Source organism: Procambarus clarkii, chromosome 49 (assembly GCF_040958095.1).
Source record: "Procambarus clarkii isolate CNS0578487 chromosome 49, FALCON_Pclarkii_2.0, whole genome shotgun sequence".
In the NCBI taxonomy this organism is placed as follows: Eukaryota; Metazoa; Arthropoda; class Malacostraca; order Decapoda; family Cambaridae; genus Procambarus; species Procambarus clarkii.
Window position 1 is genome coordinate 9,838,439 of NC_091198.1, and position 20,462 is coordinate 9,858,900.

A 20,462-nucleotide genomic window follows, 5' to 3' on the forward strand; every position below is an offset into this window, starting at 1 on the left:
AATAGTGAGGCTGGGAAAAATGCTTTATCTGATGGTAGGGGCATGCTGACCGCCTCCTCCCACCCCCACACACGGTGCCCCGATTGTAAACCAGTTTGTTTACCTCAGTATATACACAGAATACTTCGTAGTCCTCACAGTTTTCTTTCCTAGAGTAACCGGGGAGGGGATACTACGCCAAACGCTGCGGGGGAGTGTTTTTGTATGTGTGGCCGTGATTGTGGGCACTAGAATAGGGTGTATGGGGAGGATTGTCAGTGAGGTAGGGAGAGAGAAAGGGCTGTGGGAGAGGGAGAGAGAAAGGGGGGAGGGGGATGTGGCAAATGTAGGGAGGGGCAAACAGGTGGATTATTATTATTATTAACATCTTTATTGACAAAATTTAATTACAGTTTTGCCTAATCTGAGGATTTCAATTAAGTCTTATTAAAGTGAGGATAATGCTGGTATTCACTGTCACGCAGGACAGAGGGTCATACATAAGACAATAGGTCTAAACTGTAGGCTGAAGCACATATATATCATGGTTACAATCAATGTTTTAATGTATGGATACGTGAAATCATCTTTCTATTGTGCACTGCCACACAAGGGCAGGGATGGGTTCATAAGTGATGCAGCTTAAAAATAATATAAAATTGTTCTTCATTCTTTAAAATGGACAAGCAAATTTTGGATAAATTGTTAGGATGTCGTCCAGAACACCAGATTCAATAGAATAGTTACACAGTTGGTGGTACAAGAGGCCAGGAGGTCTAAAATCTTTTACGGTTTCACATTCAACAATATAGTGTTCTAGTGAATGCATTAAAGGTTTATCACAGAGTTTACAATCTGAATATTCTGGTAGTGGCTCAGCCTCACTAACCTGCCAGATGTGTCTATAGCCAAGGCGAATTCTCGCAATGACTACATCACATTGCCTGGTCCGGTTACTGTGCTGACCATACAAATACCTATTATTACAAAACTTTACATAGCTTTTAATACTGCAGCTTTCAGGTCTCTGGACATTTCTTACTTCTAAATCTGAATTAATTTCTTTAATTTGTACGTTGCTAATAATTGCATTAGATAGTCCAAAGTCATAATCAGTGTCTTCTTTCCTGCAAGCCTCATTGGCCAATCAATCTACAAGTCATGTTTTCCAACTCCAACATGGGATGGGATCCACACAAATTTTATACAATAGTTATTATCATTGACAGGTGAAGGGCAGCTAATAAGGGAGTGGAGTACCGAGGGAGCTGGGATGGATGAGGGACAGTGAGGGACAGTGAGGGAGGGATGGACGGAGGGAGGGAGGCGTGCAGGTGAGGTATAGACAAGAGGGAAGACCTGGCATGCTCGTTAAATGGTTGAGCTGTTACAGTCGATCATTATCCTGACCTAGAGAATGTGTTCATGATTTATGCCCAGAGGTAGTCTCTCACACCTCCCTTCACCCCGCGGCCCCTCTCTGATCGGCGAGCGGCCCTCTGATTGGTGTGTGTGTGTGTGTGTGTGTGTGTGTGTGTGTGTGTGTGTGTGTGTGTGTGTGTGTGTGTGTGTGTGTGTGTGTGTACAGCCCTCAGATCTCTGAGTGGATGATGACGCTTATCATGATCTGAGTGTAAACAATGAAGCAGGGATTACCAGTAGCATCACCACCACCAGCAGCAGCAGTGACAGCTGTAGCACCGGTGACAGCTGTAGCAGCAGCAGTGACAGCTGTAGCAGCAGTGACAGCTGTAGCAGCGGTGACAGCTGTAGCAGCGGTGACAGCTGTAGCATCAGTGACAGCTGTAGCAGCGGTGACAGCTGTAGCAGCAGCAGTGACAGCTGTAGCAGCAGCAGTGACAGCTGTAGCAGCGGTGACAGCTGTAGCAGCAGCAGTGACAGCTGTAGCAGCAGCAGTGACAGCTGTAGCAGCAGCAGTGACAGCTGTAGCAGCAGCAGTGACAGCTGTAGCAGCGGTGACAGCAGTAACAGCAGTGACAGCTGTAGCAGCAGTGACAGCTGTAGCAGCAGTGACAGCTGTGGCAGCAGTGACAGCTGTAGCAGCGGTGACAGCAGTAACAGCAGTGACAGCTGTAGCAGCAGTGACAGCTGTAGCAGCAGTGACAGCTGTAGCAGCAGTGACAGCTGTAGCAGCGGTGACAGCAGTAACAGCAGTGACAGCTGTAGCAGCAGTGACAGCTGTAGCAGCAGTGACAGCTGTAGCAGCAGTGACAGCTGTAGCAGCAGTGACAGCTGTAGCAGCAGTGACAACTGTAGCAGCAGTGACAGCTGTAGCAGCAGTGACAGCTGTAGCAGCAGTGACAGCTGTTAGTAACTATAATGTTTGTGGTAATAGCACAAATAGTTGTTGCATTAGTTCTGTCGTAGCAATACTAGTAGTAGAAGTATTAGTAGTAACAGTGAAATATGTAAATAGGAACACGACACAATATCCAATTTCTTCATAATTGGGGATTTGTAGTTTTCAGCCTTAAAGTCACAGATAAAAATTCTTCTCTCGTGGCTAACGCCTTCACTGCATTCTCAATACCAATTCAACACTCTCGCTAAACAACGAAGTCAATCATATTGTCTTGCAGCAGGTCTAAGGTGAGGAGGTCGCTTGATACGCGGGCCGGAGAACCGACCGAAACAGCTATGGTATTTCCTGGCCAATTTCTCTTGATAGATTTATGTCGAATCCGTGACCAGCAGCTGACGAGGGCCTTGGCCGTCTGTAGGCTGTCGACTGTGGGACACCCAGACTCCTCTGACTCCTCTGACTGACTCCTCGTCTGGTGAAGCGAGTGTGTGGTCTTGAAACGGATTAATGTTTCAATTCGACACTTTTGTCGAATTGAAGTTTTGTTGAATTTGTCTAAGTGGTTAGGGGGGCTTCCCCCAACCACTTAGGCTGGACGTTAGAGCTCCATGCAGGTCGGCGTTCAATCCCCGACCGTCCAAGTGGTTGGGCACCATTCCTTTCCCCTCCGTCCTATCCCAAATCCTTATCCTGACCCCTTCCTAGTGCTATATAGTCGTCATGGCTTGGCGCTTTCTCCCTGATAGTTCCCTTCCCTTGGGGGGGGGGGTCTTCCTCCTGGATATGTCCCTGAATGGGTGATAGAGCATTGCTCAACCCTTACTCCTGATAGGTCGTACTCAGACCTCATACGACAAAATACGACCTCCACTCAGGTCGTATTTTGACGTATATACGCTAAGGCCAAAATATGTTCGTACTAGAATTGTCAGATCAAATTCGTTCATATGTTAAGTAGTGGTGGTAGCAATTGTTGTAGTAAGACTTAATACTGCTAATAGCAGTGCAAGTAATAGTCATTGTAGTGTTGTGGAAATTATTTGATGCTGTTTTGGTAGTGTGTGTGACAGGCAGGTGGGTAGGCCTGGCACACTTACCACTTTTTGCAATAAATAATCTGGAATCTGTACTTATAGATTGCTCGGCTGGACGTCAACATATTCGCAAATGATCAGGTAGAATCTGCGGGAGAAAGCGATTGATTGATTGATGATGATTAAGCCACCCAAAAGGTGGCACGGGCATGAATAGCCCGTAAGTGGTGGCCCTTTGGAGCCATTACCAGTATCATTAGCTGATACTGGAGATCTGTAGAGGTGCGACTGCAGAGGTCGTGACATCTGGGGGAGAAAGCGCCAAGTCACTGCTATTATATAGCTCTGGGAAGGGGTCAGGATAAGGATTTGGTATGGGCCGGGGGGGGGGGGGAATGGTGTCCAACCACTTGGACGGTCGGGGATTGAACGCCGACCTGCATGAAGCGAGACCGTCGTTCTATACCGTCCAGCCCAAGTGATTGGGCGTTGGAATTGTGGAAAACCTCGACTCTTACAAACTGCTACAAAGTAATCCTTCTGCCCGTGATTGTAAATAAAATTCTGAAGACATTACAATATATTTTCTTGAACAAATATTACGTCATATGAATCATTTCAGAAACACTTCGACGCAATAGACTTAAGTACTGGTGTAAGTGTATTGGTCACCAGGTGCATTGGGATTCAGCCCTGGAAACACAAACCGAAATTGTCTCTATTTTCCGCTTGTTACAACTTGTAATAAAGTTGATACATCTTGGCTTAACGTGTTTATGACGTATTAGAACGTTGTTACAATTTGCTATATTGGTTGTTATAACTGGTTAGGTGGTGTTAAAACTTGTTCGAACGTTGTACCAACGTCGTAGTTTCGGTGTGTGTTTGGCGGGAGAACTCTTAATTGTTCACTTAAAAGATGGATTCCTCTTATCTCGTTCACTGTGGCTTTTGCCAGTAGTAACAGTTTAAGAGGTCTGAGGCATCGTGAAGTTCTCCACATCGATGTAATCCTGAGTTGAAGGCGACCTCGTAGCACTTGATAGATCTAAAGTATTCAGTAAATACTTAATAAGCCTCGGAGGCCTGGTTAGAGACCGGGCCGCGGGGCCATTGATCCCCGGAATCTCTACAAGGTACTCAAGGTAGGTAGGTAGGCTTCGTTGGGAGAAGGTCCGGTCCCTGCATGCACACAACGCAATGGTCACCATTATTACATTGTTTTAACAAGTTACAAAGTTGTTGCAGATTGTTAGAACGATTTTATGACGTGTTAGAACGTTGTTACAACTTGTTAGGTGTTCTTGTTCTACAACGTGTTCGAAACGTTGTAGCAATGAGTTCGAAACATTGTGGCAACGTGTTCGAAACGTTGTAGCAACGTGTTCGCAAAGTTGTGGCACCTTGCTCGAAACGTTGTAGCAACGTGTTCGAACAAGGCACCTTGTTCTACAACGTGTTCGTTACTAGATAACGAACTTCGTTATCTAGGTTCTAGGAGACTCGAACCGTCGACCCAACGCGTGTGAGGTCGAAGCTCTATCGACTGGGCTATGAGTAGTCTTAAGTAGTTTTATAAGTAGTCTTACATATCAGACTTTTCCCGTGGTCTAGACCGTAAGAGGAGGAGAAACTGGACTAGGCTACACATGGGTGACCTGTCTTTAACTCGTACTTAATATAACAACTCCCTTTGCTCCTTTATTGTCTGAACTGCATTCGTCCCATTTAGTCATGCCTGCCCCTTTTTCCCCCTCCCTCCCCCACCCCTCGCAGTGTGTCCTGATGGTCAGAATGATCGTAAGTCTTGCTTTCCTGGAGCCAGATTCACGAAAGAGTTACGCAAGCACTTACGAACCTGTTCATCTTTTCTCAATCTTTGGCGGCTTTGTTTACAATTATTAAACGGTTAATGAGCTCCAAAGAACCAGGAGGCTGTGTATAACGATAACAACAGTTGATTGGGAACTTTTCATGCTTGTAAACTGTTTAATAAATGTAACCAAAGCCGTCAAAGATTGAGGAAAGATGTACACGTTCGTAAGTACTTGCGTAACTACTTCGTGAATCTGGCCTCTGATGTCCCTCTCGAACTCTAACTCCTTCGTAGAAATGCCTCCAGAGTCTGTTATCTTTGTCGCCGTTCCTCTTAAAGTTCTTTTGCTCTCGTATTGGCATTCAGAGTGCTGTGTAGGACCTCTTGAAGACGCTACAACACAGATGGTGGGATGCGCCTCATTTGCCTGAAAAAAAGGGCCCATACGCCCCTGGGTAATATCGGCCCCTTTTTCCCGAAAAAAAGGAGCCCATACGCCGCCATCCCTACTACTATAGTCTAGTAGTCCTAGTGACCGCTATAGTCATCCCAGCTTGGTCGCGTTATTTGGATAATTAAAACTGCATCACATCCCGCTGAATACTGTGGCTGTGATAGATGCTAAAGAAAATGGGGTGTCGTTGTTGGATAAGGTGATGACGCGGAAGTCAGTTGTGTGGGATTTGTAAAGCTAGTAACTGCTACTAGACTCTCAACAGCACTCCAAGCTACGGTGTCTGCTATACTCCCCCTAAGCCCATAGTGACTACAATAGTCCCCCCCTCCAAAGCCACAGTGACTACAATAGTCCCCCTCCAAAGCCACAGTGACTACAATAGTCCCCCCTCCAAAGCCACAGTGACTACAATAGTCCCCCCTCCAAAGCCACAGTGACTACAGTACTACTCCACTTCATCTATCCCGTAACTTCTTATACTTCTTGTCTCGCGATCCAGTGAAGCATTTCACGACAAAAAGCGAGAACGGCAGGCTATTAAAGCTTATAAAATTCCTCTGTCATTTCGTAGACGTTGGCTGTAAAAAGTTCTGATAAGCTAATTGCAAGTTTTAATTTAGTTATAAAGCAAGAGTATGCTGTTGGCTCGGGCCAGATGGGGTGGAAGGGAGGTGGGGATGATGCGTGCCTTCGGCTAGTCAGACCACCATCCTCACTCCTGAAACTCCCCCCTGAAAAAAAAAATAGTAGTGGTCTTAATTTCAGAAAATGGGAAGAGGTGGAGGGCGTCAATATGCGGTAATTCCCGCGGGAATTCAAAGTGGTTCCCATTTTCGCTATCTTCCGCGCGCCGCCGACTGCTGAATACCGAAGAAAATGGGACCATAAAAAGTATTACTTTTGGTATTCGTGTTCTTTATTGTGCGTCAGTGAGGCGGCCATTGTGACCCCTGAGCACGACCGCCCTCCCTCCCTCCCTCGATACTGTTATGGGCGAGCCTCACACACACACTCAGGACGGGATTGCACCAGCATTCCCGCCCATCAGAACGAGACATATACTAGATATATGTGGCTTTGTCGAGAGAGAGAGAGAGAGGGTAAGCCAGCCACAAGGGGGTGTCCAGTCACATGTATACAGAGAGGTTTATATACATGTGACTGGATGGTGTACCTTGCTTTCTGGTAGATGTGCAGTGGAAAAGTGATTATATTCATGGGGTATATACTCCCTAAATTGGTTCGTAGGCCATTTTGGTGCGCTAAATAACGTTCCTAAATAGGATATGCCTTAGGCATGACACCAAATCGACGTTCACCTATAAGGTCTCCATACTATGTATAGGCTGTTGTAAAGACCACTTGGGTATAGTGACCATTGGTAACACATGGTTCCCATACAATCTGGTCACGTGTGTATTTTGCATATTTTCAAAAAATACATATATATTTTTTCTTCATGTCTGAGAAAGTGTGGCTTCTTAATACACCATACACAACAAAATAAGAGACGGTTGTAAGGTTGTTAGAACAAATCATAACGCTTGAAAGTAATATTTAAAAAAAAAGAAATGAACTGAATGAATTTTCACTGAAAGAAATGAAAGAAAATCCAGGTTAAAATAAGCCCATTCAAAACTTTCAGGCAACCTCTTGAGCCGCCCACAAAAAAATCATATAGAAATCTATATACGGGATATTTCCCAACACAAACAGTTTGCAAAATCATGGAAATAGAATTTGGAAAAAAAATGCACATTTAAGAGGGCCGCCGCCAGCTAATAATACAAATGTGCAATATTATCCATAAATACAATATTTTGTGGAATTATTAATATGTAGATAATAATGACGGTAGACTTTATATTTCTTAATATTCAGAAGTCATTTGATGATTTAAGATTTTTGTCAGTAAAGGCGTGTGGTATAGACCTAAAACCTATAGTATATAGACTTAGGTCTATATAGGTATATATGTAATCTGCTAAGATGGGCTACGGAATTGGCTAAACCTGACGTTATCCATTTTGTCTTTCCATTTCATTTTGAAAATGAATTGGCTGTCTAATTGGCTGCAGACATGGCTATTTTCGGCTACTTGTCCATTGAGGAATTCAAAAACGGCATTGGCATCTTGATCGGATATTCAGGATCCGTTTGACGGCAACCTGTCCTCTTAAAAAGAACGTCGCTTTTGGCCGTTTGCCCGTATGGCCGAATATGGACGTAATTTGAAAATGAAAATAAATTTGTGATTTTTTTTTTCAACAACAGTAAGTTAAGGGTCCTCTGATAGGTTAGGTGGGCAGGAAATTCTCATAAAGTTTCAAAACGTTATGAAAAACGTTAATTGAAAGTTTCCTCTTCTAAGCTGGCCGAGTAAGCCGGACGACTCAAACAGAAAACGGAACAGTACGTCACTTTTGTGAGTCGATTTCATTTTAAATTACGTCCAAATTTGGCCATAGTGTGGCACACGAGCCAAAAGTGACGTGATTTTTAAGAGGACGGGTTGCTGCGTCACAGACAAGTATTCTTAAGTAGGCATCCAGGCTGTGTTGATTTGATTGAATTACTTCCTAATCCACCTTCTGTAATATGTACCGCTTCAATTTTGGATCTAGGTAACTGGATAGAAATGAAAGCCGCGTCTATCCACAGTACTCAAGGTCAGGTTCGACAAAGGAATTCGAACGTGAGAATAGTTTAGTTGTAAGTTAAAGAGGTTACAACAGAGCTATAGTTGCCAAGGTATGAAAACCTCGCTCTCTGTCATACACATTCATAGGTAAATACACTACCCACCACCTCTCACACACACACACACACACACACACACACACACACACACACACACACACACACACACACACACACACGTCCCACGCCGCCCCCTTGTCACGCCCACACTCCACTTGCCTCAGCATTCTACCATTCTACCATTTAGCATTCTAGCATTCTACCATTTCCTCTGGACAGAAGCATTCAGTCTCTCGACAGTGAATACCAGCATTATCCTCACTTGAATAAGACTTAATTGAAATCCTCAGATTAGGCAAACTTGTAATTAAATTTTGTCAATAAAGATGTTAATAATAAGTCTCTCGGATGCTCATTTACAATTTTTTTTTGTTTTTTGTTTTAATGAGGAAGACAATTTTTATTAGTTTATTCGTCTCTGTTTTTTTTTCTCCTTCAGAAAAGAAGGAGAAAAATTCTCTCCTTCTCTTTCTTCTCTCTCTTCCTTTCTTCTTTTTTTCTCTCCTTTGTTTTTCTCCTTCTCGCCTATACATTCTTCGGTTATATTCTTTGTTTATTAAGCCCTTTCCTGCCAGTTCCTGGAACCTCGGCCTCGTCTTCCAGGCTGCTGGAACATTGTGGCAGCCAAGAGCAGATGTCTGCTGTGTTGTTAATGAGTCGAGGCTACCCTGAACATCTTCGCTCACGTGGCTGTTGCTCTCACGTGGTGGTTGCTCTCACGTGGTGGTTGCTCTCACGTGGTTGTTGCTCTCACGTGGTGGTTGCTCTCACGTGGTGGTTGCTCTCACGTGGTGGTGAAGGTAGGTAGTTAATGGCTCCAAGAAGCTCATGGGTCAGATTCACAAAGCAGTTACGCAAGTACTTACGAACGTGTACATCTTTCCCCATTCTTTGACGGCTTTAGTTACATTTGTTAAACAGTTTACAAGCATGAAAACCTGCCAATCAACTGTTGTTATTGTTATAAACAGCCTCCTGGTGCTTCGGAGCTCATTAACTGTTTAATAATTGGAAACAAAGCCGCCAAAGATTGTCAAAAGATGTACAGGTTCGTAAGTGCTTCGTGAATCTGGCCCCTGGCATTACTATCTTCAGAAATTGTGTCTAGTACGTCGCCGTCTATAGGGAAGGGTTCAAGATCACTACCGGGAAGGGTTCAAGATCACAATCCACCGGGAAAGGGTTCAAGATCACAATCTACCGGAAAGGGTTCAAGATCACAATCTACCGGAAAGGGTTCAAGATCACAATCTACCGGAAAGGGTTCAAGATCACTGTCTTAAATTAAGGTGAGTCGATCACGCTCTCCAGAGGACGAGCCGAGCGGCGCAAGACAGAAAGGTCAGAAAGTCATCAGTCCGTTAATTCTGACCGCGAGCAAGAGGGCGCATGGTGCGAATGTCAACATTGCACTATGCGCATTCACCATAGAGTGCATTAATGATCTTCTGAAGAACTAACCGGCAACCGAAGACTCCCAACGCCAAATCTCCTGAAAATAAAAGCCTTCTCCATTGTAAATGAAAGTGTGGCAAGCGAATATTTATGAAAAAAAAGGTAGCTAGCGAACAATAATTATAAAAATGTCTCCATCAAAGATCGAGTTGGTAAATCTTCCAAAAGACTTTAGTCCGTAGTCCTCTCGGGCCGCCATTACCGTAAGCCGGTTAACTGTCTCCAAATACAGCCAAACATTTTCAGGTCGCACCCTTTTCGCCAGCAAAGCCGGAGTGTCTGAATAGTGACGCGTATATTAGAAAAGGGTTGCAGGTTTCAGGCCACAGGGTGCGAGGAGAAATGGGTACGAAGTCGCGCTGCAGGGAGCAGGGAGCGGCCGTGTTCTATGTACTGAGGTTTCCCGCCAAAAAAGACGCGCAGGTAGCGCTCCAGAATTCAAAGGAACACGGCGGGGGGATTAAATGACGCATTTTACAAGGCCGCAAAAGTATCACTGCCGTTGGGGAAAAAATAAAGATGTGCTGAGGGGGGACTGTCAATGTGTTCGGGGCGCTGTCGACGACTTGGGCTTCGGGTATTCTCTCCGGAGCTGTTTCTCTCTCTCTTCCTTTGCGATCTAAATATACTTTGAGGTGGAAAGTCTCGTTAAAACAGGAGTTTCGTAGATTTGTCTCTATTGCCTTTGATATCTGCCTGTATTACAGACAAGATATATAGGCAGTGATTTCATTAACTTGTTGCAGTGAGACGTGGCTTTCTGAGGGATTTTCTGTACTTAAATGACGACAGTATTAAAGGCTATTGAGACAAAAAATGTTTGTCTTGGGAATACTTATTTTATACATAAATACCCCAAACTTTGACTTGCTTAAGTTTCATAACTTCCAAGGTAGGGAAATTATAACATAAAAAATACAATAGTTAAATATATTGTTAATTTTATGGTAAATGTATTTTTTTTTACTGATTAAAAACGGCAAAGATTTTTTTGTAAATTCGGCGTAATTGCTTAGATATTTAACCAGGTATTTTTTGAGGAGTTGCTTTGGTGTTTTTTTGAGACGTCGGTCAGGTGTTTTTTGAGACGTCGCTCAGGTGTTTTTTGAGGCGTCGCTCAGGTGTTTTTTGAGGCGTCGCTCAGGTGTTTTTTGAGGCGTCGCTCAGGTGTTTTTTGAGGCGTCGCTCAGGTGTTTTTTGAGGCGTCGCTCAGGTGTTTTTTGAGGCGTCGCTCAGGTGTTTTTTGAGGCGTCGCTCAGGTGTTTTTTGAGGCGTCGCTCAGGTGTTTTTTGAGACGTCGCTCAGGTGTTTTTTGAGACGTCGCTCAGGTGTTTTTTGAGACGTCGCTCAGGTGTTTTTTGAGACGTCGCTCAGGTGTTTTTTTGATACGTCACCTGAGTCAGTGTTACCAACACTCCGAGAAACCATTACCAACTTCTCCAACTGAGAGGTAGGCTGGACGGTAGAGCGACGGTCTCGCCCTTCCTGCAGGTCGGCGTTCAATCCCCGACCGTCCACAAGTGGTTGGGCCACCATTCCTTCCTCTCCCATCCCATCCCAAATCCTTATCCTGACCCCTTCCAAGTGCAATATAGTCGTAATGGCAGGGGGGCGTCCCCCCCTCCCTGATAGTTTCCTTCCCTTCCATCTCTAAAAGTTACCCCGAAATAACTACAGAACTACCTCCACTTACGGGCTCACCATAGCCCGTGCTACTGGAACTTATTGTTCTGAGTAGCGAATCTTCAACAACTACCTCCACCATACAGGGATGGACACACACACACGACTAATTAAACGTTCCGTGTTCGGGTCATTAATGTTCGAACCATCAATGAGACGTACGAATTATAGCTCGTGCCCCGAAACTTTTGCGTATTATTCACCCCTAAACGAATCAACAATATTTATAACTAATGTATATTGACCATACCTGAGGGTCATCACTTTTATTTTGTTACTGGGAAGGGTATACCCGGCGGTGCCCGGGGTTAATTTTTCTCTTCCCCTCGTCCCCTTATTCCTCTCATTTTTCCCCCTTTCATGCCCTCTCTTCTCTCCTCTCTTCTCCCTCTCATCTCTTCCGTCCTTCCCCCCCCTTCTCCCCACCTTCCCTCATCCATGAAAACTTGGCTTATTAGGCAAATTGGGCCTTGCATAGTAGGCTCAGAAGTGCGTTCTGGCTACTAGGTACGACATATATATATATATATATATATATATATATATATATATATATATATATATATATATATATATATATGCAATTGACGATCACGCAACACTGATTATTTGTATGCGGAAAATCCACAGAGAAATGGAAAAGGAAGATGAACATTTCGGCCAATCAAGGCCGTTGTCAACAGCAGACTAAGAGAAAACCCAAAGGGAGGGTGGAGGCTCCCATTGGGACCTGACCACCCATCCCCCGGGAAAGAATTAACCAGAAACAGGTATAAATTAGCTTAGAATGGTCAGAAGGGCAGTTACGGCCCCGCCCCTGTGTCAGGTAAGTCCACTCCGGGCTCACCATAGCCCGTGCTACTTGAGACTTTTTGTTCCCAGTAGCTGAATCTTAAACAACAACAAACGTCTGAAGGATTAAGCAGTAAGAATAAAAGATTAAAGAAAAAGCCTCTTGAACACACATATATGAATATAATACTGTTATGAGACATTGTAACTCTCCCTATCAGAGTTTTTCTTAAACCGTTGTGTAATATTGTAACTTAAAACTGGGTCAAGTTTGTACATAACACTACTAACATTGAGAAGATTTGGACACTGATAATGGCAGATTCAATTAAATCCGTTCCATTAAACTATTGCAATTAGTAATGCTTTTCGCTCCACCCCCAATTAATAGTGTGATCACACTATTTTTTTGGATTGCTCCTTTGGGCAAGCTAAAGGTACGTTATATAATCATATCCCCAAAGCGAAACCAGAAATTAGAAACTCGTTGGTGGTACCTTATGCGGTGGGACTTGAGAAACTCCCCAGTTTTTAAGAACCTTAATATCAATTTGGTGTTCACTAATAATGCAATCAAGTCCAATTTAATAAAAAAAAACTCCCCTGGTACAGCAGGTTGTGTGTATTCGATTCCCTGCAATGATTGTGAGTCCGTGTACCTTGGACAAACAGGAAAATCCTTACAATTACATGTCCCAACTTGCTTATAGTATAAGAACTGCCCAAACGTCTAATGCTTTGTACCTACACACGAGTTTGTGTGATCACATTATTAATTGGGATGGGGCGAAAAGCATTACCAATTGCAATGGCTTTGTGGAACGGAATTTAATTGAGTCTGCCCTAATTAGTCAATGTCCAAATCTTCTCAATGTTAGTACTGGTATGTACACACTTGACCCAGTTTTAAGTACCTAGGTCATAAAAGTATTTGTGTGTACGTCTGATACCATACTACTTGTGTTAAGGAGGAATGTATATGTGTATCTCTCAGAATGTTTGGTAATATGTTTATTGTTTGTGGTGTGTGTCTATGTATGTATTAACACGATGTACTGAACGGGGTGAGAATAGCTTGAGCTACCTCATCCCTTTGTGTGTATTTTACCTCAAACTTATTTCAATTTCAATTTCAGTTTCAAGTTACAATATTGCACAACAGTTTAAGAAAAAACTCTGATAGGGAGAGTTACAATGTATCATAACAATATTATATTCATATATTTGTGTTCAAGAGGCTTTTTCTTGTATTCTTACCGCTGATATTCTTACACAGCACTGGTATGCAACTGAGACTTGAGACCTCCCCTCCCCCCTCCCACTGGAGTGCCACTTGAGCATTGGAGGTCGACGGCGATCCACTCCCCAATCGTGTATAAAGTTTTTTGAGAGTCTTCACCTGAACGTGTGTACGAATCGTCCAAGCTCGGACGGACCACCGCTAATAGGCTATTGCGGACTAGCCAGCGGGTGTTGACCACCGTCGTCGCTAGCAACCTTGCACGATACCCCATTGCAACGGTTGCAGGTATTCTCCAGGGTCACGATACCTGCAAGTGCCTGCCAGAGTGCCTGCCAGAGTGCCTGCCAGAGTGCCTGCCAGAGTACATGAGAGTTCAAGTATGATGTAAGCTGTAACGAAGTACGGTACAGTACTCTACACACTAGGAGTCGGTCGGCCGAGCGGACAGCACACTGGACTTATGATCCTGTTGTCCCCGGTTCGATCCCGGTCGCCGGCGAGAAACAATGGGAAGAGTTTCTTTCACCCTATGCCCCTGTTACCTAGCAGTAAAATAAATACCTGGGTGTTAGTCAGCTGTCACGGGCTGCTTCCTGGGGGTGGAGGCCTGGTCGAGGACTGGGCCGCGGGGACACTAAAAAGCCCCGAAATCATCTCAAGATAACTCAAGATAACACTACACAGTACTTTGCTAACGCAGCGGTTACACAAATCTTCTCAATTTACTGAATTTACCTCAATTTACAATTTACAATTTACAATAATCTCAATTTACTCAATTTACTCAATTTACTCAATCTACAGTTAGTACATTACTCTCTTTGAAGCCTTGTGTGGTACTATGCTTAGTCATTTCTTGCAAGGTAATCTTCTAGCGATTACCTTGCAAAAAGGTAATTTATAGGTAAGATTACTAGAGTAATCTCTAGGTGATTAGCCGGTAGTACTCGCCGAGTGAAACACCTGTAACAGGTGAAGATTGGACGATTGTAACAGGTGACTCCAGTCAAACGAGTCACGTGTAGGACGTAGACATGTGGCTCGTTTGGCTTGGAGGCTCGTGCTTTCACTTAGAGCGACGAGCGTGCTTGCCATTCCACACTACACTCGTAGAATGATCCACACACTGTACTCGGAGAATGATCCACACTGTACTCGTAGAATGATCCACACTGTACTCGTAGAATGATCCACACTGTACTCGTAGAATGATCCACACTGCACTCGTAGAATGATCCACATTGTACTCGTAGAATGATCCACACACTACACTCGTAGAATGATCCACACTGTACTCGTAGAATGATCCACACACTGTACTCGTAGAATGATCCACACTACACTCGTAGAACATTATTGCTAATATCAAAATGTCCGACTGAAATTTGTGTGTATTGATTTACCACGTGTAAAACCCGATCATTTGATTGGAGAAACATGTGTCTGTCGTAATTAAGGGAGTGATTATAGGAAGAAAGCATTGAGTAATTAGGCGGTCATTAGCGTATTCAGGCGAGGTTATGCCTTCAGGAGGAGCCGCGGGTCGTTCAGTTGAACAACCACGTGCCCCTTGGTACTGATTAGTTGTATATGACCCCCCTCCCCCACCCCCTCTCACCCAATCCCAATCTGCTTGAAAGAAACTTTTATTGTATCAGTTTTAAAGTTTACTAAATATACTTGTTAACTGTTCAATTCGTATCAGCTAAGTCTTCTCCTGTAATGGACATTGTGACTCCTTGTTGAATATTTAGTAAATGACGCCAGGACTAATTATATATAAACTGTAAATATGTGATGAGAACTCCCATTGTTCTCTCTGCTTAAGAACTGTGTGGAGAGAGAACACAGAGCCCAGTACGGTCACACGATTTGGAATACCTGCTTGAGGGAGTCCATCACTTCTGAGGGCCTTATACAACATTATACAACCACTGAGGGCCTTATACAACCTGTGAGGGCCTTATACAACCTGTGAGAGCCTTATACAACCTCTGAGGGCCTTATACAACCTGTGAGGGCCTTATACAACCTCCGAGGGCCTTATACAACATTATACAACCTCTGAGGGCCTTATACAATTTTGAAGGCCTTATACAACCTCTGAGGGCCTTATACAACCTCAGAGGGCCTTATACAACCTTTGAGGGCCTTATACAACCTCTGAGGGCCTTATACAAACTCTGAGGGCCTTATACAACATTATACAACCTCTGAGGGCCTTATACAACATTATACAACCTCTGAGGGCCTTATACAACCTCTGAGGGTCTTATACAACCTCTGAGGGCCTTATACAACATTATACAACCTCTGAGGGCCTTATACAACCTCTGAGGGCCTTATACAACCTCTGAGGGCCTTATACAACATTATACAACCTCTGAGGGCCTTATACAACATCTGAGGGTCTTATACAACCTCTGAGGGCCTTGTACAACCTTATACAACTTCTGAGGGCCTTGTGCAAGGTCTGTAGGCCTTAGGGGCCCCTCCGAGATGATGGTATATCTTAAAGAGCTGATGGAAGTGGGGCGCTGCTCTGGCAATATCCTGCTTGAGCATAATTTCTGCTAGCAGTCTGCTAGCAGAAATTAGGTGATATAGCAGATATAGTCTACAAATGGTACCCTCCTATAATGCCAATGTTCCTTTGTCATTAAGGTTGAATCTCGTAGTGCTTTCACGAGTGGGGAAATGTTTATTTAAACCCTCGTCATCCTGTGGTGGTCAGAATCCAATACTGGACGTTGCTGATTTTTAGCGGATTTAATACCATGAGGGAAAGTTGGAAAGAAGTTTGAAGAGAGAGTTCAAGAGTACGTGAAACCGTTAAAAGGCAAACACGTGAAATCGTTAGAAGCCAAACACGTGAAACTGTTAAAAGGCAAACACCTGAAGCCGTTAAAAGCCAAACTCGTGGCACCTCGAAGATCGAACTGAGGAGATTCATTTCAAACAGTCGAAGTATGTTGACCAGACCACACACTAGAAAGTGAAGGGACGACGACGTTTCGGTCCGTCCTGGACCATTCTCAAGTCGGCTTGAGAATGGTCCAGGACGGACCGAAACGTCGTCATCCCTTTACCTTCTAGTGTGTGGTCTGGTCTACATACCTCAGCCACGTTATTGTGACTCCTCGCCTGGAAACAATCGAAGTGTTGCTGGATTCCCAGTCATATTGGGGTTACTTCGGCTGCTGAGCTAACAGACACCTTCGGCGAAGATTCCCCTTGTACGTGTTCAATTTCCCGGAGAAGGATGCCTTGTTCAGCTTTCTGAACCCGTTCATTCCGCGCATCTCCTACCATTGGCCAGGTCGTTAGAGGTAACAAAGGTTACGTTAATATTTTGGAATATGTGATTATTCTGCATATAATAGATCAGCGATTATTGAACTTTGTTATTGTGTATATAGTGTGTGTATATATGTATATGTGTGTGTGTGTGTGTGTGTGTGTGTGTGTGTGTGTGTGTGTGTGTGTGTGTGTGTGTGTGTGTTAGAGACTATATTAGTGTGTTACGATGTTGGTATGGAGGCAGCGGACTAAGGCTTGGTTAGCCAGAAGCACTAACCAAGGCTTGGTTAGCCAGAAGCACTAACCAAGGCTTGGTTAGCCAGAAGCGCTAACCAACTCTTGGTTAGCCAGAAGCACTAACCAAGGCTTGGTTAGTAGCGACACGCACGAGTAATATTTTATAACCAAGATGGCACCCGGGGCACCGGTGGCTTTTCCAGTTTTATGTTAGTCATGATGGGAACGCCGATGGTGTAACCAATAGCTATAAAGAACAATTTAGAAGCTCTATAAATGTTTATCCCCTCTTATCCGACGGCCAATAAATTGATATATCAATTCGGATAAAGTGGACAGCGTCTAATATTTCCCGCCTAATTAGTAATACTATCCCACATCTGCTCTTGGCTGGATTAGTTTCCTTTTAGTGCGGTAAAATTTACTCTTATGAATGGAACCCACAGAGACGGTTTTCCCCATTTTAAGACTGAACAAAATGTCGTATATACTGATCCAGCGGCTTTTTTATAAATATGCGTAATGGGAGAGTGGGAAGAAGAGGTAACACCAAAGTCAACATTGTCTTCATTAGCCTCGAGTGCTTTTTACATCTCGCGGCGCTGAGAATATTGGAACGTGACGAGACTAAGGCTCAACACTCCCTTTCAATTATATTTTTTTTCCCCCTCGGGGGGCGTCTATTCATATAATTTGTGAAGGGTGTATATTTTGGGGTGTTTTTTTGAAGGTTTTTCTCTCTGTGTTTTGTGTAGTGATACAGATGGCGGTGTCAGTTTGGGATGTGTGTGTGTGTGTGGCGTTATTCTGGATTAACTTAGTGGTTTTTTTTCTCCTCTTTATTTACAGGTGCGATAAAGATGGCGGCGCCTCGTCGCCGCCTCCTCCTTGAGAGCCTTAAAAGCTGCGTAAAGAAGTCGGGTGATCTGGGTTGACGGGACAGGGCCGCCAGGTGGAGAGGACAGGTAAGTCGGGGAGGACTGGATAGACAGAGGTGAGGGAAGGCCAGTGGTGGAAGAGGGTTGGATGGTGAGGAACAGTTGGGGGAGAATATGCTGGGTAGGGGGTGGAGGGAGAAGGATAGATGGGGAGGGAGCTTCCGTCACCCCCGTCCACAATGCCTAGAGTTACGAGTATTAGAAGAGGGAGTCTTCAGCTTCACTCCTTCACTCTGTTGGACGTTAGTAGCTGCTCTGGCACCCCTGGGTCTGGCACTCTGGCTCTGGCACTCTGGCTCTGGCACCGTGGCTCTGGCACCCCTGGCTCTAGCACCCCTGGCTCTAGCACCCTTGGCTCTGGCACTCCTGGCTCTGGCACCCCTGGCTCTGGCACCCCTGGCTCTGGCACTCCTGGCTCTGGCACCCCTGGCTCTGGCACCCCTGGCCCTCTCACCCTGGCCCTCTCACCCTGGCCCTCTCACCCTGGCCCTCTCACCCTGGCCCTCTCACTCTGGCCCTCTTACCCTGGCCCTCTCACCCTGGCCCTCTCACTCTGGCCCTCTCACCCTGGCCCTCTCACCCTGGCCCTCTCACTCTGGCCCTCTTACCCTGGCCCTCTCACCCTGGCCCTCTCACTCTGGCCCTCTCACCCTGGCCCTCTCACTCTGGCCCTCTCACTCTGGCCCTCTCACTCTGGCCCTCTCACTCTGGCCCTCTCACTCTGGCCCTCTCACCCTGGCCCTCTCACCCTGGCCCTCTTCTGCTAGAGTGAAATTATTATATCACAGGAAAAACTGGTTCTTGGACCGTCTCAGAATACCAAAACCAATTGACATTCTTCCCAATCAATTCATTAATAAAAGAATAGAATGAGTAGTTGAGTAATGTGAATAAATCGTGAATAAATCCGATATTAAATGCTAAACCAGCCATTGCAACTGGCAAAACATTTGTTACAAAAGAGTAAAAAAAGACATAATTTACCAGTCACCAAAAAAGTGGATAGCAAAAATTGTTTGGTTCAGTAAAATACTAGAAATATGCGCTGGGCGTAAATTGATTATAATCGGTGATTTTTAATTTGTCAAACATCAAAGTGGGACGAGGGTATCGAGAGGAAGCTTTTTTTATACGTAAATGCTTTAGCGAGCGCACTCGTTGAAAACTTCGCTCGCGTTGAAAACTTCGCTCGCGTTGAAAACTTCGCACTCGTTGAAAACTTCGCACTCGTTGAAAACTTCGCACTCGTTGAAAACTTCGCGCGCGTTGAAAACTTCGCTCGCGTTGAAAACTTCGCACTCGTTGAAAACTTCGCGCGCGTTGAAAACTTCGCTCGCGTTGAAAACTTTGCTCGCGTTGAAAACTTCGCTCGCGTTGAAAACTTCGCACTCGTTGAAAACTTCGCGCGCGTTGAAAACTTCGCACTCGTTGAAAACTTCGCGCGCGTTGAAAACTTCGCTCGCGTTGAAAATTTCGCTCGCGTTGAAAACTTCGCTCGCGATGAAAACTTCGCTCGCGTTGCTAAAAAACTAAATCCCAGATTTAGTTTCTCTCTGGATGCAGCCTCCGAATATGGGGAGATAAATGTAACGGCACAAGTAAGTGCAATTATGTACTATTCCTAAAAGTTACGAATTGTACTTATTACACTTAGTATTAAACCGTACTGTCAATTCGGAAGATGCTGTTGCGGGATGTCACTCTTCCCAATGTACTTTCACTCAGGATTTCACTGTCCCAAATGTAGTTCACCTGGGATGTCGTTATCCCCCAGTTGAGTTTCACTCGGTATGTCACTATCTATAATTGAGTTTCACTCGGGATGTCACTATCTATAATTGAGTTTCACTCGGGATGTCACTATCTATAATTGAGTTTCACTCGGTATGTCACTATCTAAAATTGAGTTTCACTCGGGATGTCACTATCTATAATTGAGTTTCACTCGGTATGTCACTATCTATAATTGAGTTTCACTCGGGATGTCACTATCCAAAATTGAGTTTCACTTAATATAAATACCAGTATCCCTCGTGTCAGTGATATCAACCAACATTCCCCCATTATCAACTACAATCATCAATGATAACCAGTATCCGTAGTGTTAACCAGTAGCATCAACCAGCAGGAGAGCAAGATCAATACTGTGAAGATAATTATATGGTAGCCACACTTCATTAGTACCACCATCACAAACCACCTGGTATTTTTGTACATGAATTATGGTACACGATTGTGTATAGCAGGAGAGGGTTGTGGGAGTTCTTCTACTCCCCGAGCCTGGCCTCACTTGTGATAACTTGGATCAACAGGCTGTTGCTTGGAGCGGCCCGCATATCCTTTACAGCCCGGTTGGTCCGGCACTACTTTGGAGAACTTATTTAATTAAGTGCGTTTTGAATACATCCACCTTTGTTGCAGCAATATTTCTAGTGCTTGCTGGGA

The 20,462-nt window shown here is 44.4% G+C and overlaps 1 long non-coding RNA gene across 1 annotated transcript in view; it reads left to right on the forward strand.

Annotated features, from left to right (window-relative positions):
• The window catches only part of LOC123763437 (uncharacterized), a 426,773-nt gene that overhangs the window by 377,547 nt on the left and 28,764 nt on the right, over positions 1 to 20,462 (forward strand). The window contains exon 4 of the long non-coding RNA XR_011222410.1: positions 17,929 to 18,044. This is a non-coding gene — a long non-coding RNA (uncharacterized lncRNA). The remainder of the gene's footprint in view (positions 1 to 17,928; positions 18,045 to 20,462) is intronic.